General features: G+C 32.6%; 1 pseudogene; it reads right to left on the reverse strand.

The window, feature by feature from the left end:
- Positions 1 to 12,059: 12,059 nt before the first annotated feature.
- LOC118001751 lies at positions 12,060 to 12,192 on the reverse strand (annotated as a pseudogene).
- Positions 12,193 to 19,814: the final 7,622 nt, after the last annotated feature.

The following is a 19,814-nucleotide window of genomic DNA, read 5'->3' on the forward strand; positions in this document are numbered from 1 at the left end:
AAATCAATCTCCATGCTCAGTGCAGTCCCTATTAAAATACCAACATTTTTCACAGAACTAAAACAAATAATCCTAAAATTAGTATGAAGCCACAAAAATACCCCAAATAGCCAAAGCAGTATTGAGAAAGAAGAACAAAGCTAGATGTGTCATAATTCCAGATTTCAAGATATACTACAAAGTTTTAGTAATCAAAACAATATGGTAGTTGCACAAAAATAGACATATAGATCAATGGAACACAATAGAGAGGCCAGAAGTAAACCTACACTTTTATGGTCAATTAATCTATGACAGTGGAGGCAAGAATTATACAAAGGGAACAAAATGATCTTTTCAATGGTATTGGGAAAACTGGACCGCTTTCTTACACCATTCACAAAAATAAATTCCAAATGAGTTAAAAACATAAATGTGAGATCTGAAACCACAAAACTGTTAGAAAAGAACATAAGCAGTAATTTCTTTGATATCAGCTGTAGCAAGTTTTTTTTTTCATATATCTCCTTTGGCAAAAATAAACTATTGGGACTACATCAAAATAAACTTCTGCACAGCAAAGGAAACAGTCAACAAAACTAAAAGACAACCTACTGAATGGGAGAAGACATTTGTAAATGGTATATCTGATAAGGGGTTATTATCCAAAATATATAAATAACTCATACAACTCAACACCAAAAACCCCCACAAATAATCCAATTAAAAAGGGGCAGAAGACATGAACAAACATTCCTCCAAAGAAGACATACAGATGGCCAACAGACACATGAAAAGATGCTCAACATTACCCATCATCAGAGAAATGCAAATCAAAACCACAATGAGATATCACCAAATACTTGTCAGAATCACACACATGCATGCACGCACACACACACAAACACACACTCAGCCATAAAAAAAGAATGAAATCTTGCCATTTGCAACCACAGATGAATCTAGAGGGTATAACGCTAAATGAAATAAGTCCATCAGAGAAAAACAAATACTATATGATTCCACTCATATGTGAAATTTAAGAAACAAAACAAACAAACAAAAGAGACAACCCAAAAACCAGACTCTTAACTATAAATTGATGGTTCCCAGAGGGGAGTTGGGTGGGGGGATTGGGGAAATAGGTGAAAGGGATTAAGAGTACACTTAATGGTGATGAGCACAGAGCAATGCATAGAGTTGTTGAATCACTATAGTGTACACCTGAAACTAATATGACACTATGCTAATTATACTGGAATTTAAAATGAATGAATGAATAAATGTAGTTTGATGATATAATTTATACCTCAATAAAGTTATTAACATTTTTACTTTGTTGAGCCACTTTTGAGGCATTGATCTACTTTCTGTGATTTGGAGCTACAATAAAACATAATAGTAACAAAAAACATATTCTAAACCATAAGGTATATGCTGAGTAAAAGCAGCGACTATGTTTGTCTTGTCAACATTATATCCTAGAATGTAGCACATTGCCTTGAATTAGGACATATGTGTTAAAAATTTGATCTATCATGTTTTTTGTTTTTTTGTTTCCTCTAAAACCAATAAATCACCCTGGGATAATTTATTAGGGACCACTGGGATTGCACTTTAGGAATACAGGTATGTGCAGTAATAAAGGCATGAAGGCTTTATCATCTCAATCTATAGATAAAAAGTCTGCTGAAAAAGGTATGTCCTTAACTGCTAAAAGACAAACATTGATGGCAGCTTTTACTCATTGATGAAAATACATTAGATTATATTTTACATACTGTAGATATCAACCTGAATTCCTTGACTGCATTCTAATTAATTTTAGTTGAAACAAAACTTCTAACATGACAATTTAAACTGGGGATATACAGAGTATTTATTTATTCATTTATTTATTTATTTATTTATTTATTTATTTATTTATTTATTTATTTATTTAATATGTTAAATTTTCATAAATAAGAGTTCTTCATTCTAGAAAACTTTTTAAAAAATGTCTTTTCTCCTTCTTTAATATAAATATAATGACAATAAAATGAATGTTATTATAAAATGAAATTTTCAGAGGAGTTTCTTTAGGTGTTCAGTTTTATTAAAAATAACAAGCAGCTATTCATTCCTTTTTTGCAAGACAATATGGAAAGCAATGAAGAGAATTTATTGTTATATTAATAACAGGACCTTGGAGTGAAAGCCCTAGGAATAAGGATGCATATTTGTAATAGTAACTTATACAGTTTGCATTTATAAAATAGATAAATAATGATATATTAAGGCCATGACCTCTTAGGTTAATGAAATAATGACTTCCTTTATTTAAATATTTACAGATTCATTTCTGAAGTTGTGATTGCTCTTAGCTTTTCTCATGTCCATTTAATAGTGCTGTATATTTGCATTCAAAAATGACAACAAACTAATATCTCCAGTAGAATCTAACAACAAATGACAGGAGGAGAAATCAAAAGATAGATATTTTGGAAGTCAAATTGAACTTAACATAAGCAAGAAGATTCATGTAAGCCAAGAAGAGAAAATTGTGTTGGCATTAATCAAACCATCTTGACATTTTCCTTATTGGGTCCCAAAATAGAGAAGATGTCGTCTCAATGTTTTTACAAAGTTCAACTTCCTTCTGAATATTGTTAGATTTTTTTCAAACATATATGTTTGCAATCATAGGAACACTTCATCTAAAACTAATGATGTAATGTATGGGGATTAACATAAGAATAAAAATTAATAAAAAAAAAACCTAAGCTTTGACAATCAACCCACAATATGGAATTAAAAATATATATATATATATATACATATATATATAAGAAGCTAAGACTGTTGGTTTTTTTATTGGAGGAAATTAGACAGATGGGAACAAGGAGGAGAGAGAGATGTTGTTCATTGTTTATCTTATATTTGTTATTTTGAACCCCTTGGTTCAAAAATGTATTAAAAGTTAAATAAAATTAACATTAATAAAAATTGAATTCAATAAAAAAAATATATGTTTGCAATTCATGACTTTAAAGCCATAAACTAATCTTCAATCGTAGGAGAATTATTTTTCTAAAACAATATGATTCACAAAAATTACATTCATTCACTTAGAAGATTTATTTTTCTCCATTTTGTTCTATTTTATTGGAGATCACTTAAGCAATTAATAGGGAATGGGGATAAAAATTTGTTTAAAGTAATTAGTGTTGAACATGTTCCCACTGTAGACACAGGCATATTTGAATATGGTCTTAGAGTTCTGTCTCTTTTGTGAGGAAATACCTTCTAACAGAAACACCCACATCATGTACCAAAGTCAAATAGATATTGACAGACTCTTTATCTTAATTTTATATTTATAGTGACTTATTTAACTTGAGTTCATTCAACTATTTTTTCAGGATATATTGATCAGATTGAATGGATTTGGGTCTTTGTTTTTAGTGGATAACAATAGTTGTTTGATGTTTCAAGCTATGTATGGTCAACACGGACTATTCTAAGCATGAGTGATTTAATTCCATCATTTTAAGAATTCATATGAATTATGATGTAGACACTTAGAAATGGTTAAATAAGATGATTTACTGTTTTTACTGTATGTGGTCTTATGTGATCCTCTTGTTTCTGCTACAAATATTTCACTATATTAGTTTAAAATAATAACAAATTTCACATAGTAAATCTGATAAAAAGATTGTTGACTAGAGTAATGGTAGCGGTATTAAAATTCCTGTAAAAAGCTCTTAAGTTCTTTTAACAATTTAATTCTTACAAAAGGTCATTAAAACATCTTGGTCATCAAAATGTAATCTAGCACTATTCCATAGTCTACTTTGGTCAGGATTACTTCAACCACAAAATATGTATCCTAATAAATTATCTGGATGTAAATAGCCAGGGTTAAAGAATGGCAAAAAGAATCAAATAAACTTAGATAAATTCAGAGGAAATTTACAGAAACATGAATGTATTTTTTTTAACTATAAATGGAAAGGGGAGAGTTGGACAGACACTTTTCATCATCATCTTCCTCCATGTCTGAGGGACTTCTTCCTCCTGGTGAGCTGCAGTAAATAAATGTGCAAATCAATATTTGATTTATTTTTTCATTCTTATTTTTATTTTTTGATTGTTAATTACTCTAAAATACATTGTTATTAATAGTAAATAATGTGACTTTAAAAATAAGTATGAGGACATTTATTATTCAAATTATATATAAATAACCTAACAGTCTCCTAAGTCAGCCTCTATTATCTCTTTTATTCACTTGCTATACTATCAAGTTAGACATGAATAGAAATTAGAAATATTTAAGTTAATTAAGCAAAAATTACCTCGAATGCTTACTGATTTTCTGCTCTGACATATATAGATCTTATCAACTATTCAATAAAGAAGTACTTCAGCATTATCTTACACTGCTTTGATAATTAATGGGGCTCAGAGAAGCACAAGGTATAGGAAGTACATTTTCTACATACTTAAACATAACATCATCTATAATTACTAACTTCTCTAGATGAATCCAAATCAGGGAAGAAGAAATATTCAGCAACTCCACCCTAAGCTCTTTATTGTGAACCCTGAACAAAAAGATAGCTATTCTTCAGCATCCAGTTATTCGAAAGATCTTAGGGAAATGTATTTTTAATGCGCTAAATGTCTCACTTGAGCCTTTTCTCCAATCTGTAGTTTATTTTACCTTTTTGTACCTTGCCACTCTTTTGTCTTTTTCCACTATTTGTCTTAAATCTTTGTTCTCTTGACTGCTCTAATATTCTCCCCAAATTTCTCTATAGGACCTCACATTTCCTACTCCTGACAAGAGTAATCCAACAATACAACCCACTACAATTTTGTGCTTTGTATTTCTACTTTACTCTTTTCATACTTCAATTTCATGAGAGTACTTCACCCACTCAGGATTTTATTCTATATACAGGTAGTAAGAAAAAGGAAAATAATTAGGTCATGTACTATGGTACTATGAAAATTATTCCCCAAAGTTTCTAAAACTCACTAGTTTATGTGAACCCTTTTTGTTAATTTTTAATTAATTTATTTATTTATTTATTAATTTATTTTCAGCAAATTAACACAGTGTTGTATTAGTTTCAGGTGTACAATATAGTGATTCAACAATTCTATGCATTGCTCAGTGCTCATCACCATAAAGAATCTCTGAATCCCCTTCACCTATTTCCCCTATCCACCCACCCACCTCCCCTCTAGGAACCATCAATTTATTCTCTATAGTTAAGATTCAGGTTTTTGGTTTGTCTCTTTTCTTCTTTGTTCATTTGTTTTGTTTCTTAAATTTCACATATGAGTGAAATCGTGTAATATTCATCTTTCTCGGATGGACTTATTTCATTTAACATTATACTCTCTAGATCCATCTATGTTGTTGCAAAATGGCAAAATTTCATTCTTTTTATGGCTCAGTAATATTCCTCTGTGTGTGTGTGTGTGTATACATACATACATACATACATACATACATGCATACATACATATCACATCTTCTTTATTCATTCATCTATCTATGGACACTTGGACAGCTTCCATAATTTGGCTATTGTAAATAATTCTGTGATACACATAGGGGTGTATATATTTTTTTCTAATTAGAGTTTTCATGCTTTTTGGGTAAATACCCAGTAGTGGAATTAGTGGATCATATGGTAATTCCATTTTTAAGTTTTTGAGGAACTGCCACACTATTTGTCACAGTGGCCGCACCAGTTTGTAGTCCTACCAACAATGCCCTATTTTCTTTTTCTCCACATTCTTTCCAACAGTTGTTGCTTCTTATGGTTTTGATTTTAGCCATTCTGACAAGTGTGAACCCACTTTTTTTGACAAGAAAATAATTCTGATTTTCCAGAGATTTTTAATATATCATCACTACAAATAGTTTAAAAATTAAATTATAATAGGTTATATCAAGTTGTGTTATATAATTTCTTTGATTTACAGTAAGTTATCTTTCAAACATGAGCCATTGAACTTCAGGGGAAAAAAAGTTAAAACGGATTATAGTCAAACAAAATTAATTGTTTAATCACACCTATACTGGGATGAATAGTTTCCTCTAAAAATTCATGTCTATCCAGAACCTCAGGATGTGACATTTTTTGAATTTAGGATCTTTAAAGATGTAATTGGTTCCATTTAGATATGCTCATACTAGATTAGGAGGGGCTCTAAATCCAATGACTGGTGTCCTTAAACGAGGAGAAGACACGCAATGACACATACAAAGTAAAAAACCATGTGAAGACAGTAGCAGAGTTGGAATTATGCTGCCGCAAACCAAGGATCACCTGGGGCTACCAGAAGGTATAGGAGGCAAAGAAAGATAGTCTTTTTTAGTCTTTAGCAGGAGCATGGCCCCACTGACATCTTGATTTTGGATATCAGAACTGTGAGGGAATAAATTTCTGTTCTAAAACACTGAGTTTGTGGTCATTTATTATGGTAGCCATAGGAAATTAATATACACTCAAATTCTAGCTAAAGGGCCAAATCAGTAAGAGGAAATGAAAAAAAAAATGTATTGAAGTTATTTATCAGTAACCTGGATGATACATTTGGGGAGTAAATTCATATTAAACCAGAAAATTTGTGACAGTTTTTGATAGGGATAATACTTTGAAAGAAAAAAAAAAACATGAATATAGTCTGGAAAAAAAATATAAGATGAGTTTGATATGGATTAAATACACAATAGTATTCCAGTTAAATATTTCAATATATTTCATATATGGAAAGTCTTTCAGAAAACATAGTGGTTTTTGGGAGATGATTTTAAGATTTATTATTATTATTCATTGTTATTATTATCTTAAGTTTGGGCAGTTTTGCTATGATATTCCAAGGTGTAGTTTGCTTTCATCTATTTGGGTGTTCCTAGAAATACTTGAATCTATTTTTTGACATTATTACTGTTGCAAATTCTTGATGGTATTTATTTAAACATTGTTGTTTTCCTTTTTTCCCATCTCTCTTCTGACACCTCATTTAAATACAAAGTATATGATTTTATCATCTTTCACATAACTTCCCCACATTCTTTTCTGTATTTTTCATTCTTCTCATTTCTTTATTCTTCGGCTCAAGTATTTTCTTTGACCTCTTTGCAATTCACTAAGTCTTTCTCATGCTGTTTCTCATTTGTGTTAAATATATTATATTCTTAATTTCCATTAATGTATTTCAGACGTAGATTGTTTTATAAGTTTATAGATTTTCTAATATAATTCTCTATCTAATCAAGTATTTTCTTTAGTATTAATGAGTTATTTTAAGACTGACACTGAACTCCGTTTTCTTGATTACTTTTGAGTCCATTTCTATTTCCTGTTTTTAATACCTTAATTTTTAACCACTTGATACTGTCTCTTGTCAGACCTGGCAATTGTTTTTTTGTTTGTTTGTTTGTTTGCTGCTGACCATTATGTATAAAAATTGTGTGGAGGCTGAGAAACATATTTTTTTTGCATAAATGATCTACTTCTGTCAGGCAGTTATTGTGATCTACTAGAGATTAAGGTGAATTGAGGCTGGATTTTAGCGTTTGTGGGGCTGGCCTATTTCTGATTTGCTCTGCTTCTCAGACTGTTATGCTTTAAGAATCTTAAATAAAAGCCTGAGCTATTTACTTGGTTTCTTGGTAATCTCTGAGGTTCAATGTTTGTTTCCTTAATATCACAAAGCTGCCAAATGCTCTAGTTGGTGATTTAGCCTCTTGGCTGTCACTTTTTGCATGGATACTTTGCCCTTTGCCCTATATAGCTAGATTTTTGGATGCGTTTTGTTTTGTTTTGTTTTGTTTTCCCTTTTCCATGATATCAACATCCCTCAAGTTTTGGCTACCTTAATTGGTCAAATGAATCCCAAAAGATGTTCTTTTGTACTTTTATATAGCCTTTAATTATTTTCCTTTAGGGAGCATTATCTGATACAAGCTACTTCATATCTGGAAGCAGAAGTCACATTAAGAAAACAAATATCCAGCCTAAGCATAAAGATATTCTGAACTTTTTTGAGGAAAAAAAAAGTTTTAAGGAAAACTACAATTAAGCTGTGACACAAATGTACTTATCAGAAACTAGATCTCTTATTAAGTAATAGAAGTGTCTATCTTTCTGCTAAATTGATAGAAAAAATTTTGCAAGAATAAGTTCTCTTGGCTTTTGTTTATGGTCCTATGATGAAAAGGACCATTCATACTCATCATGAAGTTCACTGCTTTTGAATGGAAAAAATGGTCACTAACTTGAAGAGCGATCATTATTGTATACTAAATTTTCACACACACATGGATTTTTTTATACTAGCTCTATCTTGATTGTCCAATGACCTAAATTGTTTATTTCAACACAAATACCATGTTACCATGCTATTTTGAAATAAGCTCTTAATTTGATTTTTAGAAATTAATACAAAGATAGCATACATACCTGCAAATTGTATTCAGTAGAATTTAAGTTTCCTACTATTGCCTTCTCTCCACATTGTATAGTCATATAGATATATATAATTTTTTGCATGTAGTGTTATTATATTTACCAATTTTTTTATTTTATACCCCCTGGGGATATTATATACATATACATATAATTGATATAAGTGTTTATGTACATAGAAATATAAAAATACTTTTTTTTTTCTAATTGATAGTGTACTATATTTAACTGTTACTTGCTTTTTTTTTTTCTGTAAGAATGAGCAATAGTTATTTTAGGAGACAGAAAAACCCATGTCATAGTCATTGTTCAAAGAACATACATGTATTCTCTTTGTTACGTGTTTAAGAATTTATTTTTTAAAGCAGTTTTAGGTTTACAACAAAATTGAGAGAGAGATACAGAGATTCCCCGTATAGCCACTGCCCGTACACATGCATATCCTCTCCCATCATCAATATAGCTCACCAGAATGACACTTTTTTTTGACCTATGATGAACTAACATGGACATATAATCACCCAAATCCACAGTTAACTTTAGTAGTCACTCTTAGTGGTATGCATTCCATGGGTTTGGATAAAAATATGATGACATATATTCATCATTAAAATGTCATACAAAATATTTCACCACCCTAAGAATCTTCTGTACTCCACCTACTCATACCTGTGTGTCTATAGTTTGACCATTTATAGAATGTCATATAGTTGGAATCATAGAGTATGTAGATTTTTTTGATAGGATTCTTTCACTTAGTAATATGCATTGAAGTTTTCTCTATGTCTTTTAAAAGTTCATTTCTTTTTAGCACTGAATTCCATTGTTTGGATATACCATATTATCTGTCCATTCACCTAATGAAGGGCATCTTGATCACTTCCAAGTTTTAGCAATTATGAATATACCTGTGTGCAGGTTTTTGCATGGACATAAATTTTCAAATCCTTTGGGTGAATACTAAGTAGTGTAATTGCTGCATCATATGGTTAAATTACATTTAGTTTCATAAGAAATTGTTAAACTGTCTTCCAAAGTAGCTGTACCATTTTGAATTCCCATCAACAATAAATGAAAGTTCCTCTTTTTCCATATACTCACCAATATTTGGTATTGTCAGTGACCCAGCTTTTGGCAATTCTAGTAAGTGTATAGTGGTACCTTGTTTTAATTTGCATTTCACATATGACATATGATAGAGTGTATTAATTCTTTTACATTACAGAACCCTCTGAGATATTCATATACTTTTATCCATGTTAAAAAATGAGGAAACTGAGGCATAGAGTGATGAGTTATCCAGCAAAAGATAATATGGTTTAGTAAGTGGTAAAGCCAGAATTTAAATCTATATAATTTAGTTCTTGTGTCTGTGCTCTTAACTACAAACATATAATCTTGAAGATTGCTCCAGTTAAATACTTATAGAATACTGGTATTTTAATTGCTGCATAGTAGTCTATTCAGACTCTATTAATGTTACTTTAGACTATGTCATATTTTTACTATTTTCTATTATAAACGATATCTCTAATACATACATCATTGCCTATGTGTGTTGGCCAGTATGTATTTTTGAAAGTTAAATTTTCAGAATTGAGCCTGAATCAATGGAGATATGACATTTAAAAATTGTAGCAGCTTGTTTTAATTTCTATAGCTTCTTATTATGGTTGATTTTTTATATGGGAAATCCTTTCTCAGTGTTATTTTTATTTACCATCTTGGTAATCCCTGTGTATTTCTTCTTCCATATGTCTTTTTGAAGTGGCTTATGAAATTTATTTTTGTTTAATTTTATTCAGATTCCTTTGTAGTAATATAATAATTTCTAAAGAAGTGTCTTACTTTCTATGGTGAATTTTCCATCCATTGCATTGGTAAGGGCCCTCCATTTACTAAATCATTTTTTCTTATGTTCTAAGTGAAGTTTTATACTTTTATTTTTATTGGTCTTCCTCATTTCATTTCAGATGTTAACATTTATTTTGGAGTCATTATGTTTGAAAACCTTTTACATTATTTTTTTTCTGGTTACTGGTGGTATATAGGAAAGACAATGCTTGATATGATGATCTCACAGCCAAAGACCTTGCTTATATCTTATTGTTGTCTTGGATAACCCATTTAGATGATAATATCTCCTGCAAAAAATGACAGTTTTATCTTTTATCTTTTTATGATGTTTATACATTCCCAATTATTTTGTTGTTGGCTTTAAACATTGCCTAGGACCCCAGTACATTTTAATTTTTTGCCCTTTTTTTGAAATTTATTGAAGTTTGGTTTATACAACATGTAGTTCATCTGTTTTAAGTGTGCAATTCAATATTTTGTAGTATATTTAGAGAATTATGACACCATCTCCATAATTGAGTTTTAAAGATTTCTTTCTTTTCACCCAAAAAGATCCCTGGTACCCATTTGCAACCATTACCCATTCCATTCCCCCCCTAGGCAACCACTAATGTCCTAGTACAACATTACATAGTACTAAATAGTCTATCAGCCAAACTTGCTTGTTCTTGTCTTTAATGAGAATGTCACAAGTGTTTCACTTTTAAATGTGATATGAACAGTTTCTTGTCAACTGAGTTAAAGAAGTTTCCCTTTATTTTGAATTTGCTAAAATATTTTTTTAGGAATTAACTTTAATTTGCCAAATACTTTTCCTGAATCTATTCATCATCTGAATTTGACATTGTTTTTCTCATTTACTGTAGATCATTTTGCAGATAAACCTTCCTAGATTGAGCTGATTTGTCTTTTATTCTTTGACTTACCTTGCACATGAAGTAATTAACATTTTTAAAAATCTGTATTACTTATCTGTTCCTGTATAACAAGTAGCTTACACAAACAATAATAATTTATTATTTCCCATGTTATTTTTGAGTACACAAATTGGCAGCATCTCAGCTGGGTGTTCTGAATTTCTCACAAGATGGTTAAAGATGGAATTATCCAAAGTCTTGACTGGGACCAGAGGATCCATTTTCAAGGAGGCTTTTGCACATATATGGCAGTTGGTGTCAGGAAATTGTTTCCTCTCTATGTAGAACTTTTAATAGGACTTCTTGAGTCTCTGCACCATATGGAAGATGGCTTCCCTCAGAATGAGCAATCCAAGACTACAGTGGCAACTACAATAACTTTTATGACAGAGTCTTGATAGTCACACACTGTCATTTATGTTCTGTTCTATAGGTCAAATAGCCCAGCTCCAACTGAATGAGTGAGAGAACTAAACAAAGGCATGAATCCTAGGAGACAAATATCATTTGGACTAATATCCACAGATCCTCATGTATTCTAATACTTATTAACATTTATGGTTTTATGTGACACTGGGCCACATATTTTATCCCCTGTAGTGTGTTTATCAAGTAATTAGATAATGTTATATCAGCCTTACAAAATGATTTTGGTACCTTTTCTAATCCCCAGTTTATTTAAAGTAAAATGTATCTGTTTCTTGGTGAATTATATAAATCCTGTCATGGGAATGGGTGAGCTGGCCTGGAAAGTCACATCTCTCAAACCTGGAAATGTCAGACAGAAAAAACAAGGAGTGATGGCAAAGATTAATTGAAAACTACAATTATCAAGCTAGATGTACTAGATATGTATAGAAATCTACATGTAATTGGTTAAAAAAATAACACATATTTACAATTAGCAATAATCGCGCCTCGGATAAACCTCATTGGCTACGATACTGCTACTGCGCAAAGCTAAAAAAATAACACATATTTACAAAAGTGATTTCACATCAGTTAGTATATTAATTACCTATATTTTATATAGTTCTTACTATATGTAATAAAATGCTCAGAATTCTTTATGTACATTAGGTCATGAGATTGTCACAAATACCCTGTAATTTGGGTAGTTTTACTGAAAGTTTTTTTCAATAAAGACAGTATTTGAAGGAGAGCTTAGCTAGATATAAAATATTTGGTTCACAATTTGAGTTAAAAAAAAAAGTTATCTATTGCTCCATTGTTGGCTGGCTTTTTATGTTGGTCTTAAAGTTGCTAATCAGATTTTTACAAGTTATTTGATCATTTGTCCTGAAAGCTTTGAGATATTAGTTGACCTTTGGAATCTAATAGTTTTATTGTGAAGGGCCTCAGCATTGATTGTTCTGGGTTAATTTTTAATGGGTATATGTATCTATACTTCTCTATTTCCAGAGAGTTGTTTTGCATTATAGATTTAAATATTAATTCTATTCCATTGTTTTATTGTTTTTAGTTTTTTATCAAGGATTCTGAGGTAATATGAATATTATTCTTCCTATGCTAGTCTTGCATTTCCAATTCTTTCTTTTTCATGCTTTTATATAACTTTCATTAACTTTGTTATCTAGATTGTTTTCCTACCTTTCTTCAATGTTCTAATTATATTTTGACTTGAATCTTTTCTCCCTTAGACACAATGTAATTTACTTTTTTTTTTCTTAGTTAAATATGACTTCTTCCATCTCCTAAATTCATTCAGTTCTTTTTTCATTTGTTCCTATTTATGTATATTTCATCTTAGATTTTGAGTCTGATTCAAGGTAGTTTTCATGTTTGTTAGTATACAGTTGACCCTTGAACAACGTAGTGGTTAGGGATGCCATTGCCCCCCCTCACAAGGAGTTAAAAATCCACATATAACTTCTAACTCCCCCCAAACTTAACTACTAATAGATTACTGTTGACCAGAAGCCTTACCAATATCATAAACAATAGAATATCACAAACTTTGTATATGTATTACATACTGTATTCTTAACAATAAGACCTAGCTTTTTCTTTTCTTTCTTTCTTTCTTTCTTCCTTTCTTTCTTTCTTTCTTTCTTTCTTTCTTTCTTTCTTTCTTTCTTTCTTTCCTTTCTTTCTTTCTTTCTTTCTTTCTTTCTTTCTTTCTTCTTTCTTTCTTTCTTTCTTTCTTTCTTTCTTTCTTTCCTCTCTCTCTCTCTCTTTTTTTTTTTTTTTGGTATTTCTAGGCTATTTAGCTCACCTACTAATTTTTTCAAATTGTTGCAAATTTCCAAAAAATTTGCAATATACTTATTTTTAAAAATCTGCATGTAAATGGACCCACACAGTTCAAACCCACATTGGGTTATAAGGGCCAATTGTACTTAATTTTGTTTGAAGTGTAGACTTAGAATTTTCTCCTATTTTATGCCTTTCTTTTTTTAGTATCAGCCTTTTTTTATTATTATTATTCTGTTACGTTAATCACCATACATTACAACATTAGTTTGTGATGTAGAGTTCCATGATTCATTGTTTGCATATAAAACCCAGTGCTCCATGCAGAACATGCCCTCTTTAATACCCACCACCAGGCTAACCCATCCCTCCACCCCCTCCCCTCTAGAACCCTCAGTTTGTTTCTCAGAGTCCATAGACTCTCATAGTTTGTCTCCCCCTCCAATTTCCCCCCTTCATTCTTCCCCTCCTGCTATCTTCTTTTTTTTTTTTCTTAACATATATTGCATTATTTGTTTCAGAGGTACAGATCTGTGATTCAACACTCTTGCACAATTCACAGCGCTCACCATAGCACATACCCTCCCCAGTGTCTATCACCCAGCCACCCCATCCCTCCCACCCCCCCTCCACTCCAGCAAACCTCAGTTTGTTTCCTGAGATTAAGAATTCCTCATATCAGGGCGCCTGGGTGGCTCAGTTGGTTAAGCGACTGCCTTCGGCTCAGGTCATGATCCTGGAGTCCCAGGATCGAGTCCCACATCGGGCTCCCTGCTCAGCAGGGAGTCTGCTTCTCTCTCTGACCCTCCCCCCTCTCATGCTCTCTCTCTCTATCTCATTCTCTCTCTCAAATAAATAAATAAAATCTTTAAAAAAAAAAAGAATTCCTCATATCAGTGAGGTCATATGATACATGTCTTTCTCTGATTGACTTATTTCGCTCAGCATACTCCCCTCCAGTTCCATCCATGTCATTGCAAATGGCAAGATCTCATTCCTTTTGATGGCTGCATAATATTCCATTGTGTATATATACCACATCTTCTTTATCCATTCATCTGTCAGTGGACACCTTGGCTCTTTCCACAGTTTGGCTATTGTGGACATTGCTGCTATAAACATCGGGGTGCATGTACCCCTTCGGATCCCTACATTTGTATCTTTGGGGTAAATACCCAGTAGTGCAATTGCTGGATCATATGGTAGCTCTATTTTCAACTTTTTGAGGAACCTCCATACTGTTTCCCCTTTCTCCGCATCCCTGCCAACATCTGTCCTTTCCTCACTTGTTAATTTTAGCCATTCTGACTGGTGTGAGGTGGTATCTCATTGAGATTTTAATTTGGATTTCCCTGATGCTGAGTGACATTGAGCACTTTTTCATGTGTCTGTTGGTCATTGGATGTGTTCTTTGGAAAAATGTCTGTTCATATCTTCTGCCCATTTCTTGATTGGATTACTTGTTCTTTGGGTGTTGAGTTTGATGAGTTCTTTATAGATTTTGGATACTAGCCCTTTATCTGATATGTCATTTGCAAATATCTTCTCCCATTCTGTCGGTTGTCTTTTGGTTTTGTTGACTGTTTCCTTTGCTGTGCAAAAGCTTTTTATCTTGATGAATTCCCAATAGTTCATTTTTGCCCTTGCTTCCCTTGCCTTTGGCGATGTTTCTAGGAACAAGTTGCTGCAGCTGAGGTCAAAGAGGTTGAGGCCTGTGTTCCCCTTTAGGATTTTGATGGACTCCTGTCTCACATTTAGGTCTTTCATCCATTTTGAGTCTATTTTTGTGTGTGGTGTAAGGAAATGGTCCAGTTTCATTCTTCTGCATGTGGCTGTCCACTTTTCCCAACACTATTTGTTGAAGAGATTGTCTTTTTTCCATTGGACATTCATTCCTGCTTTGTCGAAGATTAGTTGACCATAGAGTTGAGGGTCCATTTCTGGGCTCTCTATTCTGTTCCACTGATCTATGTGTCTGTTTTTGTGCCAGTACCATGCTGTCTTGATGATGACAGCTTTGTAATAGAGCTTGAAGTCCGGAATTGTGATGCCGCCAGCTTTGCTTTTCTTTTCAACATGCCTCTGGCTATTCAGCGTCTGTTCTGGTTCCATACAAATTTTAGGATTATTTGTTCCATTTCTTTGAAAAAAGTGGATGGTATTTTGATAGGGATTGCATCAAATGTGTAGATTGCTCTAGGTAGCATTGACATCTTCACAATATTGGTTCTTCCAATCCATGAGCATGGAACATTATTCCATTTCTTTGTGTCTTCCTCAATTTCTTTCATGAGTATTTTATAGTTTTCTGAGTACAGATACTTTGCCTCTTTCATTAGATTTATTCTTAGGTATCTTATGGTTTTGGGTGCAATGTAAATGGGATTGACTCCTTAATTTCTCTTTCTTCTGTCTTGTTGTATAGGAATACCACTGATTTTTGTGCATTGATTTTATATCCTGCCACTTTACTGAATTCCTATATGAGTTCTAGCAGTTTTGGGGTGGAGTCTTTTGGGTTTTCCACATAAAGTATCATATCATCTGCAAAGAGTGAGAGTTTGACTTCTTCTTTTCTATTCAGATGCCTTTTATTTCTCTTTGTTGTCTGATTGCTGTGGCTAGGACTTCTAGTACTATGTTGAATAGCAGTGGTGATAGAGACATCCCTGCCGTGTTCCTGACCCTAGGGGGAAAGCTCTCAGGTTTTCCCCATGAAGAATGATATTTGCTGTAGGTTTTTCATAGATGGCTTTTATGATATTGAGGTATGTACCCTCTATTTCTGTACTCTGAAGAGTTTTGATCAAGAAAGGATGCTGTACTTTGTCAAATGCTTTTTCTACATCTATTGAGAGGATCATATGATTCTTATTCTTTCTTTTGTTAATGTATTGTATCACATTGATTGATTTGTGGATGTTGAACCAACCTTGCATCCCAGGGATAAATCCCACATCGACAACAGTACAATAATAGTGGGTACTCTAACACTCCCCTCACTGAAATGGACAGATCATCTAAGCAAAAGATCAACAAGGAAATAAAGACTTTAAATGACACACTGGACCAAATGGACTTCACAGTTATATTCAGAACATTCCATCCCAAAGCAACAGAATACACATTCTTCTCTAGTGCCCATGGAGCAATCTCCAGAATAGATATCATCCTAGGTCTCAAATCAGGTCTCAACCAGTACCAAAAGTTTGGGATCATTCCCTGCATATTTTCAGACCACACTGCTTTGAAACTAGAACTCAATCACAAGAGGAAAGTGGAAAGAACTCAAATACGTGGAGGCTAAAGAGCATCCTACTAAAGAATGAATGGGTCAATCAGGAAATTAAAGAAGAATTTAAAAAATTCATGGAGGGCACCTAGGTGGCTCAGTTGGTTGGGTGGCTGCCTTCGGCTCAGGTCATGATCCTGGAGTCCCGGGATCGAGTCCCGCATTGGACTCCCTGCTTAGCAGGGAGTCTGCTTCTCCCTCTGACCCTCCCCCCCCTCATGTGCTCTCTCTCTCTCTCTCTCAAATAAATAAACTCTTTAAAAAAAAAGAATTTAAAAAATTCATGGAAACCAATGAAAATGAAAACACAACTGTTCAAAATCTTTGGGATGTAGCAATGGCAGTCCTAAGAGGCAAGTATATAGCAATACAAGCCTTTCTCAAGACACAAGAAAGGTCTCAAATACACCACCTAACCCTACGCCTAAAGGAACTGGAGAAAGAACAGCAAATAAAGCCTAAGCCCAGCAGGAGAAGAGAAATAATAAAGATCAGAGCATAAATCAATGAAATAGAAACCAAAAGAACAGTAGAACAGAGCAACGAAACTAGGAGCTGGTTCTTTGAAAGAATTAACAAGATTGATAAACCCCTGGCCAGACTTATCAAAAAAAAAAAAAAAAAAAAGAGGAATGACCCAAATAAATAAAATCATGAATGAAAGAGGAGAGGTCACAACCAACACCAAAGAAATACAAACAATTATAAGAACATATTATGAGCAACTATGTGCCAGCAAATTAGATAATCTGGAAGAAATGGATGCATTCCTAGAGATGTATTAACTACCAAAACTGAACCAGGAAGAAATAGAAAACCTGAACACACCTATAACCACTAAGGAAATTGAAGCAGTCATCAAAAATCTCCCAACAAACAAGAAAGAGCCCAGGGCCAGATGGCTTCCCAGGGGAATTCTACCAAACATTTAAAGAATTAATACCTATTCTTCTGAAACTGTTCCAAAAAATAGAAATGGAAGGAAAACTTCCAAGCTCGTTTTATGAGGCTACCATTACCTTGATACCCAAACCAGACAAGGACCCCATCAAAAAGGAGAATTACAGACCAATATCCTTGATGAACATGGATGCAAAAATTCTCACCAAAATATTAGCCAGTAGGATACAACAGTATATTAAAAGGATTATTCGCCTTTTTTCTTTGTTTAGTGGATGTTAGACATGGATCTCAATTGATTTGTGTGAATTTCAATTTCTTATTTTCTGTAATGAACTTTATATTTCTATTGTTCATATTTTTATATTGTGGTATTTTACCAGATTCCTAGCTTAATGGCAATTATTTTTCTTTTCCACCTCACCATTTAATTACCAAAGAGCCTTTTTCCTTTACTTAGCACTTTTTCTTTCCAGAAGCCATATGTTTGGAACAGTATCCCTTTAAACCACACTTGTCCCTTTCAACTGATTATTTCCTTTTCAAATGAATCTTTCCATTAAAAGGAAAGTCTTTTTAAATCACAAGGTAAGCCATTTACATGAGGTTTTGACCCTTTGAAAAAAAGTTCTCTGTATAGCATGCTGATTATCCCATTGCATTTTCAGAATTTTCAAATTTAAGGCTTTAATCTTTTTGTTGGTTCCTCCCACTCCCTGTCAGACTCTTTCCTAGTATCCCTCCTCTGTCTTCCCCACAGTATGTTCTTTCTGTCTTTGTTCACTAAAAGAATTAAAGCAGAGTGGAGGTGAGCGAGGAGTATATGAAACCACATTGTTGTGATTTGTTGATTTTTCTCTTTATACTCCATTATTTACCAGTTTGCAAATTATAGGAGACTGGTTACTAAACACCTACCATTATCTGCACCTATCTAGATGCTCAAGAGTTGCTTTTGTTGTTTTTTGATCTATTATTATAAGTTTAATCTTTCAATCAAAGTATTTAGAATATTAACATCTAATACAATTATTGATCAGGTTGGACTTAGGTGTAACATTTAGTTATTGGTTTTCTGTCAGTTCCCTGTTTGCTTTTTTCTTTTTCTGTAACTTCTTTCCTCTTTTTAGATTTTTGTACAATTTAATAATTAAATTTAAATTTATTTATTTACCATTAATGTCAAGTTTAAGGGTCATTCAGATATACCTGGGAACCTGGGAAGAACGTATAACCTGATTTGAGTTTCTCTTCCCATTTCGCTTTCTTACTCCTTTCTCTTTCTTCGGAAGCTTAGGTGTCCAGATTTCTCTTTCCAGAAAGATATTGGTGTTTGTTTGTTTGTTTGTTTGTTTGTTTAGAATTTAAGCTACCCCAAATCCCTGTTTTGATTGTTGCTGTCATTGAAAAGAAAGAAAGAGAGGAGGGAAGGTGGAAAGGATGAAAGGAAGGACAGGAGAAAGAAAGAAACCTGGAATATCAATGCATACCTTGTTGCTTCCTCCAAGTTTTTACTTCCTTCCAAAACATTTCTGCTTTTTCTCACTCTCAGATATGCTTTTTTTTTTAATTGAGTCTATAGTTGATATCTCCAAGAGTGTTATTTGTTAGTCACTTACTCTTCAGTTAAAGAAATAGTGCCTCTGTAATAGTCATTTTTATAAACTTTGGGTTTTTTTTCCTCTTTTCTTCTGAATGTATTAGGTCTATTGATTTGTCTTCAAATTCATTGACATATTTTATTTTCAGCAATCTTTAGTTTACTGTTATCCTATCCAGTGACTTTTCCATTTCAGATATTGTATTTTTTAGTTGTAAATTTCTGTGATTCCTTTCAGCAGTTTCCCTTTCTTTATTGAGTTTTCAGGTCCATCCATATATTTATACTTTTTCTTTAAGTGCTTGAACATATTTATTTAACTACAGAAACCCCTTTCCTACTACTAACAATGCATGAATCAGCTTGAGTCTTTTTAACTAACTGCAAGTTTCTCTTATTTTTGAGATATATTTTCCTGTTTATTTGCATGTCAAGTAGCTTTTGATTGTGCAGTTGAAATTATGGATGATCCATTTTAGATGATAGAGATATTTTATTATGTAATGTATTGCTTTTTTTTTCCTGACAGATAATAAAGTAATAGCTAATCACCTTGAATTTGGAGAATCATGATGTTC

Source organism: Mirounga leonina, unplaced genomic scaffold, assembly GCF_011800145.1.
Source record: "Mirounga leonina isolate KUSES-001 unplaced genomic scaffold, KU_Mleo_1.0 Mir_53, whole genome shotgun sequence".
NCBI classification, from domain to species: domain Eukaryota; kingdom Metazoa; phylum Chordata; class Mammalia; order Carnivora; family Phocidae; genus Mirounga; species Mirounga leonina.